This window comes from Nicotiana tabacum, chromosome 9 (assembly GCF_000715075.1).
Source record: "Nicotiana tabacum cultivar K326 chromosome 9, ASM71507v2, whole genome shotgun sequence".
Lineage (NCBI taxonomy): Eukaryota > Viridiplantae > Streptophyta > Magnoliopsida > Solanales > Solanaceae > Nicotiana > Nicotiana tabacum.
Window position 1 is genome coordinate 127,173,672 of NC_134088.1, and position 15,154 is coordinate 127,188,825.

The 15,154-nt window shown below is 34.2% G+C and overlaps 1 pseudogene; it reads left to right on the forward strand.

Annotated features, from left to right (window-relative positions):
* Window positions 1-1,000: 1,000 nt before the first annotated feature.
* Window positions 1,001-7,087, forward strand: LOC107776544 (putative E3 ubiquitin-protein ligase ARI8; annotated as a pseudogene).
* Window positions 7,088-15,154: the final 8,067 nt, after the last annotated feature.

Below are 15,154 nucleotides of genomic sequence, written 5' to 3' on the forward strand. Positions count from 1 at the left end.
CTCATTGATCATTGTAAGGGATACAAATTTTCTGATAAAACTTACACTGTATTCTATACAAAGCTCAATATAATTTTATTAACTTACTTTTTGATCTCATCATTGTTTTGCCCGGACGCTTTGCTCCCGGAACTGTCATTTCTGCTATTTCATCTACATTTCAAGGCTAAGTATTTTATATTTCTATAATTGTTATATTATTTCAGGATCAAATCAATTCACTTGTCTAGAAATCACGTATAAATTTAACTGTATCGTTTTACGAGTAAACAATAGTATAAATATGTAAATTTTATTCTTAAGAAATCAGTTTCTCAATTATTGCAACAAATTTTAGATTTAAGGGAAACGTTGTCTTCTCTCTATTATCTATATATATATATATAGCACCTAATTTTTGACCGAGTGAGCACCTAATTTTTTACCGTTCGTGAATTTTTCCCCACTCATCTCCCAATACCTAACTTGCCACTTCCCCACTCCCACTCCCACTTTTATCACTCTTGTCCCCCACTCACATCCCCACTATCCCCCTCCATCACCTGCACATTTCTGTGAGTAATTGCTCCCCATATATATATATATATATATATATATATATATATATATATATATATATATATATATATATATATATATATATATATTAGTTTTCTCATATGTAGGTCATGGGCCATCGAGGTCCGTTTAAATCGGAATTTGGGTCGAGAAGTGGCACATTAGAGGGCAAAGTGCTTGTTGGTTACTATATGGTATATTACAATTCAAGAACCTTAGGCATTTCACCCGATTTTAAAAATACAAATTAAATATTATATATTTTAAAAAAGAAAAAATTAGAGCTTCCTACTTCTGCTAGGTAAACGAGTCTACGAATTCTAAAAGCCTTCAAATTCCATTAGGTTTTTTCTTCTAAAATTCTCCAAAAGACCTACGGATTTCTCTAAGGGTTTTTTTATCTCTTCCTCTTAATATTAGTTTCAGTATTACTATTTTGCTAATGGATTCCGATCATAATATTTATTATGATATATATTCGGAGACGGAGGAGGAGGAGGAAGTTTTTAGTGATGTTGACACCAATGATGAACTCGTAGAGTACTCCCATTAACATAACAAGAAAAATTATAGAATATTAAATGCTACAGATATTCGCCAACTCATAAACGATGATATTTTGAAAATGCAACCATTCATTCGGTTGAAAAAGATGTTGCTTTAGCTCTTCTACGACACTATAATTGGAGTATTTCTATAGCTAATGATGAATGGTTTGCGAACGAAGCCAAGGTTCGCAAAGCTATTGGAATGTTATCTAAAAAGAATCCGAAAACTCTTGTAAAAAAAGAACGTCTTCGGATTCTTATCGTTTGACTTGTGGCATTTATTTTGAGGAATCTCTTTTTCTGCTTGTAAACATCCTTTTGTGAGAAATGTTGGGAATATTACATTAGTACGTCAATAAATGATCGTGGTCCTAGATGTCTTGTGTTATGTTGTCGTGAACCATTGTGTAAAATCATGGTAGGTGAAAGTATGATTAATAAGTTAGCCTTAGAAAAAGATAGATTGAAGTATTATGATTATTTACTTTGTTACGCGATTAAAGGAGCTCACTTAACTCGAGGATCGCAGAGTTGATTCAGGAGAAATTCGAGAAATCAACTGTAAGGATGAGTGCAGAGAAGAAGGAAGAAGAAGAGAGGAAGAGTATAACAGGAATTGTATTAGTATTCATGCATGTACTTTGTGTAATACATTGTATTTATATCTATTACATTGAATGAAAAATCAAGAGCTTCCCTAACAGATTCTTAAGCTAACACATTCTTCAGCTAACAGATTCCTTCAGCTAATGGAACTAACTATAATAGCGGACTTAATTTGCCTCTTTTTCTAGATTATATTCCCTTTCTAATAATCGTGTATAAGTACTCCCCTCCAATAGAAGATCCTTGTCCACAAGGATCAAATTAGGGAAATTTTATCTGCAATACAGTAACCAGCTCCCACGTAGCTGCATCAGCAGGCATACCATGCCATTTAATCAGAACTTGTGCCACACCTTTGTTGCCTCTTTTGATCACTCTTCTTTATAAAACAAGCTCAAGGTCAGGGCAATAAGGACTTGCTAGGTCAATGCCAGGAGGATAACAAATTTAGGAGGGAACTTCATAACATTGTTTTAACAAGGACACATGAACTGTGGGGTGAATCCTTACACCAGCAGGTAACAAAAGAGTACAGGCAACTGGACCAATCCTTTTGATGATTTGAAAGGGCCCATAATACTTGACAGCCAGCTTGTGAGATAAATGATGTGAAATTTCTACTTGCTTGTAGGGCTGAACCTTCAAATAAACCCAGTCTCCCACTGCAAATTGCCTATCACTTCTATGAGAATCTGCCTGTTGCTTCATTCTGAGTTGTGCCCTTCTCAAATGATGCTTGAGCAGCTGGATTTTTAGTTCCATATTGATTAGTGTGTTGTCGACTTCAACAAATACTGATTCCCTGGAAGATAGGGCAAATGTAATGGTGGAGGTCTACCATACAATACCTCATAGGGAGTAGTATGTATAGCTGAGTGGAAGGAAGTGTTGTACCAATATTCAACCATAGGCAAGCATGAATACCAATTAGTAGTATCCTTATTGTAGTACTACCTTAAGTATGTCTTAAGGATCCTGTTCAGCACCTCAGTTTGGCCATCAAACTGAGGATGATATGTTGAAGAAGTGTGCCATTGTACCCCTTGCAGAGTGAAGAGTTCTTGCCAGAAAGAACTCAAGAAAACAACATCTTTGTCACTAATGATGGCATCAAGCATCCCATGTAGTTTTACTGATAAAGGCTATAGGGCACCCTTCTTGCATAAGCACTACTCATATTCCATAGCCACTTGCATCAGTCTCGACAGTAAATATTTTGTTAGCATCAAGTAAAGTCAGAACATGTGCAGTAGTGAGAGCTTTCTTCAGTTCTGCAAAGGTTGCATTATCTGTAGGTGACCACTTGAAGTTATTCTTTTTAGTTAGTTAAGTTAAAGGCTTGCAGATGACCTAAAGCCTTTAATAAATCTCCTGTAGTAGCCTGCCAAATCTAGGAATCCTCTTAGTTGTTTGAGTGTAGTTGGAGTAGGCCAGTTTTGCACACCTTCTATCATGTGGGGGTCAGTAGATACACCTTCTGTTGTAATGAAGTGACCTAGGTATTCAATCCTATGAACTCTAAAGAAATACTTGCTCTTTATGGAAAAGAGCTGGCGTTTGTTCATCTCTACAAATACAGTTCTTAAGTGCACCAAATAATCCTCCATGTTACTGCTGTAGATAAGTATATCATCAAAGAAAACCAACATCTGCTTTCTAAGGAACTTATAAAAGATGGAATTCATCAATCCTTGAAAGGTATAAGGAGCATTTGAAAGGCCAAATGGCATCACTAAATACTCAAAATGTCCAGAATCAGTCTTGAATGCAGTTTTAGGTATATCCTCCTTTGCCATCCTAAGTTGATAATAGCCAGATCTTAGGTCTATTTTAGAAAAGACCTTTGACCCTCCTAATTCATCAAGAAAGTATTTCACAATAGGGATTGAAAATTTGTTCTTGACTGTGTATTTATTTACGTCCCTATAATACACACAAAGCCTCTAGGTTCCATCTTGTTTCCCTACTAGAACCACTGGAGATGCAAAGGGACTACAGCTGGGTTGAATGATCCCTTGATCTAGCATCTGTTGTATCAACCCCTCAATGATATCCTTCTTATTTGAAGGGTATCTATAGGGTCATTTATTTATAGGTTCAGTACCAGCTTGCAACACAATCATGTGATCAAACACACGTCTAGAAGGTGGAAATTCAGTAGGCTCCTCAAACAAGCCGAAATACTTAGATAACAATTGCACTAATCTAGCATCTGTTTCTGGTTCTTCCTTAGATTTAATGCATGCCACTATTCTTCAGTATTTCCCATTGATACTATTTGAATTATACATAGTTGTGAAATGTTATCTGTGTGCTTGGCTAATTTGTCAGCTTCTTAAACCTTGATCTAGCTTCCAGCACCTCTGAGGAGATATTTCCTTCCTTTGTACCAGAATTCCATAGTCAACTTTCTAAAGTTCATTTTGATGTCTCCAAGTGTTAGCAACTATTGCACTCCAAGTACTACTACACAAGAGCCTAAGGGCAGTAGTAAGAGCTTTGCTAAAAACTCAGCTCCTTGTAGCAACCAAGTGATAGTACACATCTTGTCCACCATCATGTTTCTATTAGCAACATCCACTATTTGAGGGTGAGTATACCTGATCTTATATCCCAGGTGTTTGACCAAGTCAGGATCAATGAAGTTGTGGGAACTACCAGTATCAATCAGAATGCTCAAGGCCTTCTTAGCATGGTAACCAATCACTTTCAACGTTCTGTAACCCAAGGAGCCATTCAAGCCATTAATGGAAATCTCCATTTTTTTAACAGATTGATATGGATCTGGGGCATTGAAACTATCATCTTGCAACAATAGTTCTTGTTCTTACCCTGTATCTTGTATTTCTTCTATTTCTTCCAATGCTAATATGTAAATCTGTTTGAAATTTCTGCATCTATGCCCAGGTACATACTTCTCATTGCAAAAGTAGAACAATCTCTTTGCCCTTTTGTCATTCATTTCATCCAAACTCAATGTTCTCCTACGGACACCATTAGTATAAGATGAACTACTGAAGGTAGGAGTAGGTAATAATAGTTTACTAGTAGTTCCTGGCCCAACATATCTCTTGACTGGGGGTCCTGATGCATAGGAAGTTTGTTTGGTTGCATCTAGGTGAACCTCTTGCATGCTGGCTTTCCTGTACACCCATGACAATGTGGTTGGGTTGGTGAGCTTGACTGCAATATTGAGCTCATATTTCAAACGTCCAATGAAGCAGCTAATTGTATTTTCTTGGGATAATCTCACCCTATTCAGATTCTTCTCAAAAACAGCTTGATATTCCTTCACACTACTAATTTGTTTGATCTTTTTGATTTCTTCCATCGGATCATCAAAATCAGCCCCAAATATATCGACCAATGCCATGACATACTCATTCCAAGTAGCATGTTGTAGGTACTACCGGTACCTCGTGAAAGAAAGGTGCCATTGTATAGCTTCACCTTCCAACTGTAATACAGCTACTTCAACTTTTTCTTCAGCAGCTACCTTTTCCATAGAGAAGAATTGTTCGATTTTGAACAACCATGATCTCATATATTCACCATTAAACCGTAAGAACTCCATTCTAGACCACCTAGAAAAATTGGAATAGTGATGATTGCAGCTCGTAGGGTTTCTCTCTTGATGAAACCTCCCTTCAGAAGGTTTACCTTCATCTGGTAATGGCGATTTGTCCTTCTGGAATTCCCTTGAATTAGTCATTTGTTCCTTCAACTCAAGGATTGTCCTATCCAACTACTTCAGATGCAAAACTTCACCGGATAAAGCCCCTACATCAGCTATCAATTTCTGCATCAATTCACGTATGTCACCTGATTCTTCAGTTGAATTGTCAGTCGATCGTGTGCCTTTTGCCATGATTCCAAGGATCGATGGATCCGATACCAATGTTATGCGATTGCAGGAGCTCACTTAACTTGAGGATTGCAGAGTTGATTCAGGAGAAATTCGAGAAATCAACTGTAAGGATGAGTGCAGAGAAGAAGGAAGAAGAAGAAAGGAAGAGTAGAATAGAAATTGTATTATTATTCATGCCTGTAATTTGTGTAATATATTGTATTTATATCTATTACATTGAATGAAAAATCAAGAGCTTCCCTAACATATTCCTTCAGCTAACAGATTCCTTCGGCTAACGAAAGTTAGTTATTGTAACAAACTCCAACTAACTCTAACTACTTTTTGAATTCCTAACTAACTGTGATAGCTGACTTAATTTGTCTCTTTTTCTGGATTCTATTTTCTTTCTAATAATCGTGTATCATGTCCTTCCCCTGGATGTGAATATGCGGCGGAATTTGAAATTGGAAGTGAAAGTTATGATGTGGTTTGTGATTGTTCAAATAGTTTCTATTGGAATTGCTTGGACGAAATCATCGCCCGATTAATTGTGAGACTATTGCTAAGTGGAGAATTAGAAACTCAACGAAATCTGAAAATATGAATTGTGTTTTGATTGTTACTAAGAAGTGTCCTAAATATAAGAACGCTATTCAGAAAAATGAGGGATGTATGCTTGTAGGTGTGGTTATCAATTTTTTTGGCTTTGTTTAAAAAAAAAGGGTCCTTGTATTGATAGTTGTAATCGTTATGAGGAAAAAAAGGAGGTAAAGGAAGCCAAAAAATTAGTACAAAGATACACACATTACTTTGAGATATGGGCATCTAATGAGAAGTCAAGACAAAAGGCTTTTAAAGATTTAAATGAGATGAGAGATGAAGGTTTGAAGGAGCTAAGTGAATTACACAATTTACCTGAGACTGAATTGGGATTCATTATACCAGCTTGGCAACAGATTGTTGAATGTAGAAGAGTTTTGAAATGGACATATGCTTATGGATTTTATTTAGGGGAAAAGGAGAAGACAGAATTCCAAATTTTCGAGTACTTACAAGGGGAAGCTGAGGCAGGTCTAGAGCGACTTCATCATTGTGTAGAGAAAGAATTGTTGGGTCCTCTTGGATATACCAAGAAATTGGATTATACAGAGTACAAGAATTTTGAACTTTTTCGTTCGAAACTTATTGATCTGACTAAGGTTACTGGAAATTACTTTGAGAACTTGGTTACTGCCTTAGGCAATGGGCTGAAAGATGTGAAAAACTCAAAAGAATCCAAGAGGAAAAAGGGTAAGTGACATATGCAATTTGTTAAATGAAGATTTTGATACTAATATTTGTCAAATGTGTTTGGTAGGTTAAGCAAATTTAACCCAACAGATGCAGAGTATAAGAATATTAGATGAACTTAGAAGAAGTATTTTTGTTTTCTTAGTTTAGCTTAAATAGTCCAAAGTTTGGTTTGTCTCCATGTTTTCGTGCACAATTTATTTTCATTAAATTTTATCTGTATTCGATTCAGTAATCTAAAGCTTGGGTTGTTTCATATCTCAAGCATACTTTTTGGTCAAACTTGATGGGAGTCTTTGTAGCAACGATAAACAGGGCGGATCCACCCTTTAGGGTGGGGTGGTATGGCACCCACTAGTTTGGTAAAATTATCATATATTTATGTAAAAAAAAATTTAAACTAGATTAAATTTTGATCATGCCACCCCTAATCGCAAACTAGACAAAGGTGTCATGGCTGGTAGATCTTTTTGAAAGCTTTTCTCGTATGTAAAATTCAAGTTCGAATTTTCTTGAACCTTGTCAGATTTTCCCTTTTGTGTTGTGCTTTTATTTTCTTTGTTCAAGTCATTTTCCTTTTTGGCTACCTCCCAATTTTCTATTTGTCGTTTATTATATTTTTATATTTTTTCTCCTATTCTATTATTTTATCTGTGATCTAGTAAAAACTCTAAATTAAAAAAGAGCCTCCAAAATTTAAAATTTCCATAAAATAAGCATTTCTCTTAATCTCAAATCTTTTAATTTTTTTCTTTGAAAATCGAAAAACTTGGATCTTGATGGAAATTTTGGATTGGGATCAAATTAATTTTTATAATTTCTTTTTTTTATTATAACATAAAAAATTGTGCTATTCTATGGTTGTTAAATACAATTTGAATCTTTTTGCTATTAAATTATGATGAATATTTTGCAAGCATTGTCTACAAAAATATGAGATTTATGATTTAAATTTTTGGGATCTTGTAGCTTATCTAATTCTACATTTACTTATTCTTATTGGTAAAATTTTCTTATTGAAGATGTTATTTTACTTGTGCAAATTTATTTTTAGTATACAAAAAAAGATATAATTTTCTAGCAAAAATATTGATTTTATTTGTGTTATTAATAATAAAGGTGTGATTTCTTCTTTAAAATGCTAATTACATTTGCTTCTTGATGTCTGAGATGTAATTTTCATACTACAATAACATACCCAGTGAAACCCCACAAGTCGAGTCTGGGAAAGAGATGTAATTTTCATATTTACAAATAAAAAATGCTTGTTAAATTGCCTGAATAAACTAAAAAAAATGAACCAAAGAAACGTTCCGAACAAACTCTATATTAGTCATTACAAGGCATACATTAAAGAAAATTGTGGTACCCGCCACCTTTAAATCATTGATCCGCCTCTGACGATAAAATTGTCTCTGTGTAAGTAACCACTAATGCTTCCATTAAGTAGTTTGTCTACATCACACCCTTTGGATGTTGTTTTTTCTAATTTAAAGCTCATTGTTTTTTTTGTGTTTTTCTTTTTGGTTAAACTAATTTTTTTTATATAACCAAGTATATCAATATGTACAAATGACTCATTTAGACTAATGAGTCAGCTCTCAGTAATCTCTATAACTATTCTAATTGTTCCTTAACCAGCTAACTACTATAACTACTGACAATATCTAGTGCTAACATATTTAACACTTTCGAACCTATACTGGGTAACTATTCAGGCCATTCATTTGTTGTTGCCATTTGCCATTCTTCTGACCATAGATATGTAGTTGAAGTAAAATTTCTTTGATCAACTGCCTGCTTTCTCGTCTTTGGTTTCTGAACCTTCTTGCATTTCTCTCAGCCCATATGTGATAGATACTTGCTGCAAATAAGAAGCCAATGACGCCTGCTCTAGCTCAAGAGTTATTAGTTCTCTTGGATGCCCAAATGACCTCCTTATCCCATCTTCTGTTTGATCTCCTCTCCCCTATCCAGTGTAGCAACGAGCTCCATATAGACTTTGAATATTCACAGCAAAAGAAGAGGTGCTCCAATGTCTCCACTGCATTTGTGTTACACAAGACACAGTCCTGTACCACCTTAATTCCCCATTTCTGGAGCATGTCCACTGTTGATAACTTCTTATGAACTGTCAGCCATAGGATAAACTGATGCCTAGGAATTATTCCTTTCACTAAGACCAAGCTTTTCCATGAGACTTTTGGAAATGTAGGTGTAAAATATTGATAAACCTTCTTGATATTGAACTCCCCTCTTTCTTCAAATGCTTCAATGTCTGCATCTCAAAGAGTACACTTTTGATGAGTTGTACTCTACCACTGTATGATAGGAACTTAGTGGTCCAACATTGAACTCTAGCAATTATCTTTTCAACTAAGGGAAGGCATTGGTGAATAGAAAGTCCTTGAAGACAATGGGATACCCAAGTATTTGAATGGCAGCTCCCCAATAGTGAAATGCATATCTTGCATTATCTGAGCTCTAAACTCTTGTGTCACTCCTTCAACATAGAATGAACTTTTCTCCAAATTGGCTTTCAGTCTAGAAACACTAGAAAAGTGATCAAATGCTTGCATCATGAGTAGAATAGAGACCTTGTCTGCCCTGCAACACATTAGTAGATAATCAACAAAGCAAATGTGGACTATTTCCCTGTTTGCACACCTGGTGTGATAACTGAAATTAGGATTGTTTCTAAGTTGCTTCAAAGATCTATTTAGATATTTCATAGTTAGGAAAAATAGATATGGGGACATGGTGTCACCTTGTCTCAATTCTCTCTTAGCATGGAATATAGGAGTTAGACCACCATTCAGTAACAATAAATAACTGACTGTGGAGACACAGTTCATGATCAAATTGACCAGCTTCTGAGGAAAACCAAATTCCAATAGCACTTGTCTCAGGAAGTCCCAATTCAGAGAATCATATGCCTTTCTGATATCTACTTTTACTAGGCATCTAGGTGATACTCCTTTTTTTCCATAACCCTTCACTAACTTATGAGCTATAATCACATTGTCCAGGATATTTCTACCTTCAATAAATGTAGATTGAGATGGCCCCACCAAGTAATCAACCATAGGCTTAAGTTTTATAGTTAGCACCTTTGCAACAATTTTATAGACAGTACTACAACATGTTATGGGTCTGAAATCTTTAGCATATGTAGGGTTAGAGACCTTAGGGACCAATATGATTGTAGTACAGTTGACCTCCCTTAACAATTTACCATTGTCAAAGAATTGTAATATGGCCTTAACCATATCTTCTCCTACTGTCTCCCAGTGTGCTTTAAAGAATTCTGCTGTGAATCCATCAATACCAGGGGCTTTATCATTTGGAAGGTCTTTGATAGCTTAAATTATGTCTTCTCTGGTAACTAGTTCTAGTAATTCCTGTTGCTGGCTCAATGAAAGGCAAGGACCATCTCTGGCAATAGTCGTATCAATGCAAGGAAATATTGACTCTACATCTCCCAGCAGCTGCTTATAATATATCAAAAATTGTTGTTGTACCAAACCTGGATCTGAGAGTAGGATTCTTTGGTCATTGCAAATAGAAGAGATCATGTTCCTAGATTGTCTTGCTTTCAGCTGGGCATGGAAATATTTTGTGTTGGCATCTCCATATGATATCCATGTAGCTCTGGACTTCTGCCTTAATATTTGCTCTTGAATTTCATTCCATTTTTCTAATTGAATAAGTAATTCTTTCTCCTCAACTATCAACTGATTATTGAACATGTCATTGGCCATTTTCTGCTGTAGACTTGCAATTCTATTCTGTGTGTTGGTCATCTCTTTGTTCAACACCCTTATTTCACTTTCCAATGCCTTAAGTTTCATCCACAGTCTATACATATGACATCTAGTGAAGCTTTGATCCCAACAATGTTTGACAGCTTCCTTAAATGAGTCATGCTTAAGTAGTACATTAAGGAGTCTGATAGGTCTTTTCAACCTTTGTCTAGGAATCACAATTCTGATAACAATAGGAGTATGATCTGAACATTCTGGATTATAATATACTGCCTCTAGGTTTCCATAGTCCTGGAACCACTTGTCATTACCAAACACCCAGTCAATATGGCAATAAATCCAATCATCTCCATCCCTCTTGTTACACCATGAATATTGCCAACCCTTTCTATTAACCTGGCCCAGAACAATATCAGTGACACAAGTTTGAAAGTCTATTGTTTCATTCACATGCACTGGCAACCCATTAACTTTATCTTCTGTGGAGAGTATAGCATTGAAATCACCAAGAATAATCCAAGGCTCAATAGTATAAGTGCTAATATGTCTTAGTGTCTCCCATAATCCCCTTCCGCCCCCTGCAATATTGTAGCCATATACAAAAGATATCTTGCATTGGAATTGAGAGCTCTTATTCTCAACATGGCAGTGTACTACTTGTGGAGTGCTTTCCAGTATAGTAAGAGCCACACAACTTTGCTTCCTACCTAACCATATTCTACCATTTGGGACTTGAGTATAATCAAAGTGAAAACTCCAATCCGTATCAAACTTGCTAATAATTTTATTGGCCTTCTGTTGTCTAACTTTAGTTTCTAGACACTCTATTAAGTCAACTTTATTCTTGAGCAAAACGTTTTTTAATTCCTTTTGCTTAAAGGGTTTGTTTAGCCCCCTAATATTCCATGAGCAGAAAATCATGGGGGTGGGGGTTTGGCAATAGGGCCATCCCTCTGCAACTTTCCACTGTTACCTTTTCTGTGTCCATCTTATTGCTTTAATACTTTCAATACGACTTTCCCAACGAGTTTGTGACAATGATTTAAGAGTTAGACTAGGTACACTATCCTTCAATACTTTCCATCGCTTAGTAGAAGATGAAAATAGTGAATATATACGTTGTACCACTCCAAAAAATGATATAGCTTTTGTACAAGAATTAGCCATATCACAAAGTAACAAATTTAGATTATGACAACCACATGGTGTATAAAATGATCTAGGATTTACATCAAGAAGTCTTTTTTGCACTCCTTGATGTTTTTCCTTCATATTTGACCCATTATCATATCCTTGCCCTCTTAAATTATCAATATCAAGTCCAATATTTTTTATTTCATCTATAATAACTTCAAAAAGACCTTTTCCGCTTGTATCATTTACTTTTAAAAATTCTAAAAAATATTCATTAATTTTTATTGGAGTTGCCGAAATATCCACACTCCGCAGTATAAAAGATATTTGTTCTTGATGACTTGTATCTGGAGTGCAATCAAGTATGATAGAGAAATATTTTGCTTCTATAATTTTTTTTTATAATTTTATTCTTAATTTCACTTGTCAATAAGTTTATCAATTCATTTTGTATTCTATGCCCAAGGTAATGACTATGAATTTCATCATGCTTAATTCGTCGAATATGTTCTTGCATAACAGGGTCAAATTCTGAAATCATTTCAATTAAACTTAAAAAAATTTCATTATTCTCTTGATATATCTTTTCATTTTTTCCTCTAAATGCTAAATTATTTTTTCCAAGAGTTTTGATCACGGCAATAATTCTTGACAATACATTTTTTCAATGCTCTCTATCTCTATTGATTTGTTCTTGAACATCTTTATCGATTGTTTTATCTTTTTGCAGTCTTATTTCTAAATCAATCCATGCAGCCATGTTAATAATATGTTCATTTGTTGTTTCATGAGTTTTGAGCTTAGTACTAATATTTCTCCAATCATTACTACCTTCACTAGCTAGTTTACTACTACAAGTTCCGGAACTCAAACTAAACAACTTACAACAAAAACAAAATACTTTATCTAAGTCTTTAGAATAAACTAACCATCTTCTATCATGTCTTTCACCATTCACCAATTTTTGAATATAATGTGTAGTAGAAAAATGTCTTGAAAATGTATCATTCGGAAAATTTGTGTCAATTATTCTAATTGGCCCCTTTTCTACTAATAGATCTCTCAACTTTGTATCTATATTAGTCCATTGACTAGGATCATATATATTTATAGGAGTTGAATTATTTATTTCATTCATAAGCATCAATGTATTATTTTGAGGATCTATTTCCGACTTGTCACTTACTTGTTCTTTTTCTACTTGAATATTATTAATTTTCGAATTATCTAACTCAACTGAATTACTAACTTGCTCATCTAGAGAACACTCCCCCAACTTTTCTGATTCAAGATTTTTATTATTCAATAAAAATTTGTCAAGAACACCTTTTTGAGATTGTATTAGATTTTGAATTCTTCTTATTTTCTTGAGTTTTTCATAACCAGATTCACACTTTCTATTTGACATACTTATCTTCTAATAATAATAAATAATCTAAAAATGCACTAAATAGCAAAATATTAAATTTTAAATGAGAAAATAATAAAAAGATAGAATAAATAGCAAAATATTAAATTTTAGATGAGAAAATAATAAAAGATAGAATAATAGAACCTGGTTCAAAAACGGATAGCTTGATATGAAATTAAATTTTATGTTCGAGTATGCTTGTTGTAACTTGTAAGACTTGAATCATGAAAATAGAACAAACAAAACACTCCACTATTTCTTGAATCAATACACTGAACTCTGAAGTCTGAAGATCCAAAATAAAGCTTTGATCTTTGGCTATTGAAGAATGGAGTGTGATTAATTGAAGAACAAAATATAAAAATATAATATAGTGGTATAGTATTCTTCACTTTGCTCGACAAAGTCAGTTAGTCACGTTGTCCTCACTTCAGCAACTCCACGATAATGTTGGCTATTGAAGTTGAACCGTTGAAAAATGGAGTAAAAACAAAGTATAAAATATAATATAGTGGCATAGCTATTAGTGCACAGTGCACACGTTGTCTACTTGTCTTCACTTTGCTCAACAAAGTTTTGTGAGTAAGAACAAAGTATAACATATAATATAATGGCATAGTTATTAGTGCACAGTGCACAGCGCACACGTTGTCAGTTGTCTGCTTGTGTTCACTTTGCTCAACAAAGTTTTGTTTGAGAAAGTTGTGGACTTTTGGTCCACTAACTCAAATTTGTGTTCAAACTTTCCGTTTCATTTTATATATTTTTTTAATTTATATATATAATATAGATATAACCAAAAAATGGGCCCCCCATAAATGTGGGGCCTAAAGCAATTACTTTACCCGCTTTATGAACGGGCCGCCCCTGCAATAAGCGCGCATTGCTATTTGTGCTTCTGTTTATCTATTTCCTGGTGGTTCAATTGCACAACCTTGATCCCATCTTTTGACACTGGAGGATAGAAATTGAGTTTCATACCCTGAGTTTGAACTCATCAGTATAGCTCTTTGTTTATTATACCAACAACAACTTAGGATTGTTTGAGTGGCCCATGGCTTTGTTTCGGGGAAACACGTGATATGTGGGTTAGTCATACTTTAAGGGTCGTTTGGTTACTGATTAGAGTTATACAGGTATTAGTTATACTTGTATTAGTTATGCAGGTATTAGTTATACTTGTATTAGTTATGCAGGAATAAGTAATGCATGGATTAGTTATGCATGGATTAGTTATGCAGGAATAAGTTATGCAAGGTTGAGTTATGTTGGGATTAGTTATGCATAGATTAGTTATGCGATAGTTATATAAGGATTAGTAATATAAATGTAATGTGATTGTTATTTATTATTAGCTTACTTTATTTTATTAAAATTGTTAGTATAGTTTAAATATATATTTTTAAACAAAAAAATACAAGTTTGAATAAAAGGTATTCTTATCATTTTGTGTTTTAATACAAGTATTACTAATACATGTATAATTTATTCCACCTTCTACCCTGCATAAATAATACATAGATTCTTTCATAACTTATACATATATTAGTTATGCGGAAAAGAAAAACATGAACCAAACATTGTATTAGCAATGCTACATTTTATGTGAAAAAGAGGAAAACATAACCAAACATTGCATAACTTATGCTAGCTTCTATGTGGAGATTATTCTTTCCCTTTGTTTTAACCAAACAATGTATAAAGTTATCATAATTTTAATATATGGATAACTCCTCTCTAACCGGGTACCAAACGACCCCTGAGGGTTCGAACATTTTCGACACCAGAAAGTTGGTTAAAATGCATGATTTTTGTAGTGACAAACAAAAACTCATAAATTGACGTCAAACTTTTTAATATATTCAAATTCTCATAATATAGTAGTACTAAAAGTTTGTAGTAGTCTTTTTTATGTTAACTATATCTAGGTTAAGATTTAATTTCAACAATATCATAGTGCAAAATCATGACCAAACAGAGTGAACTTACCAAA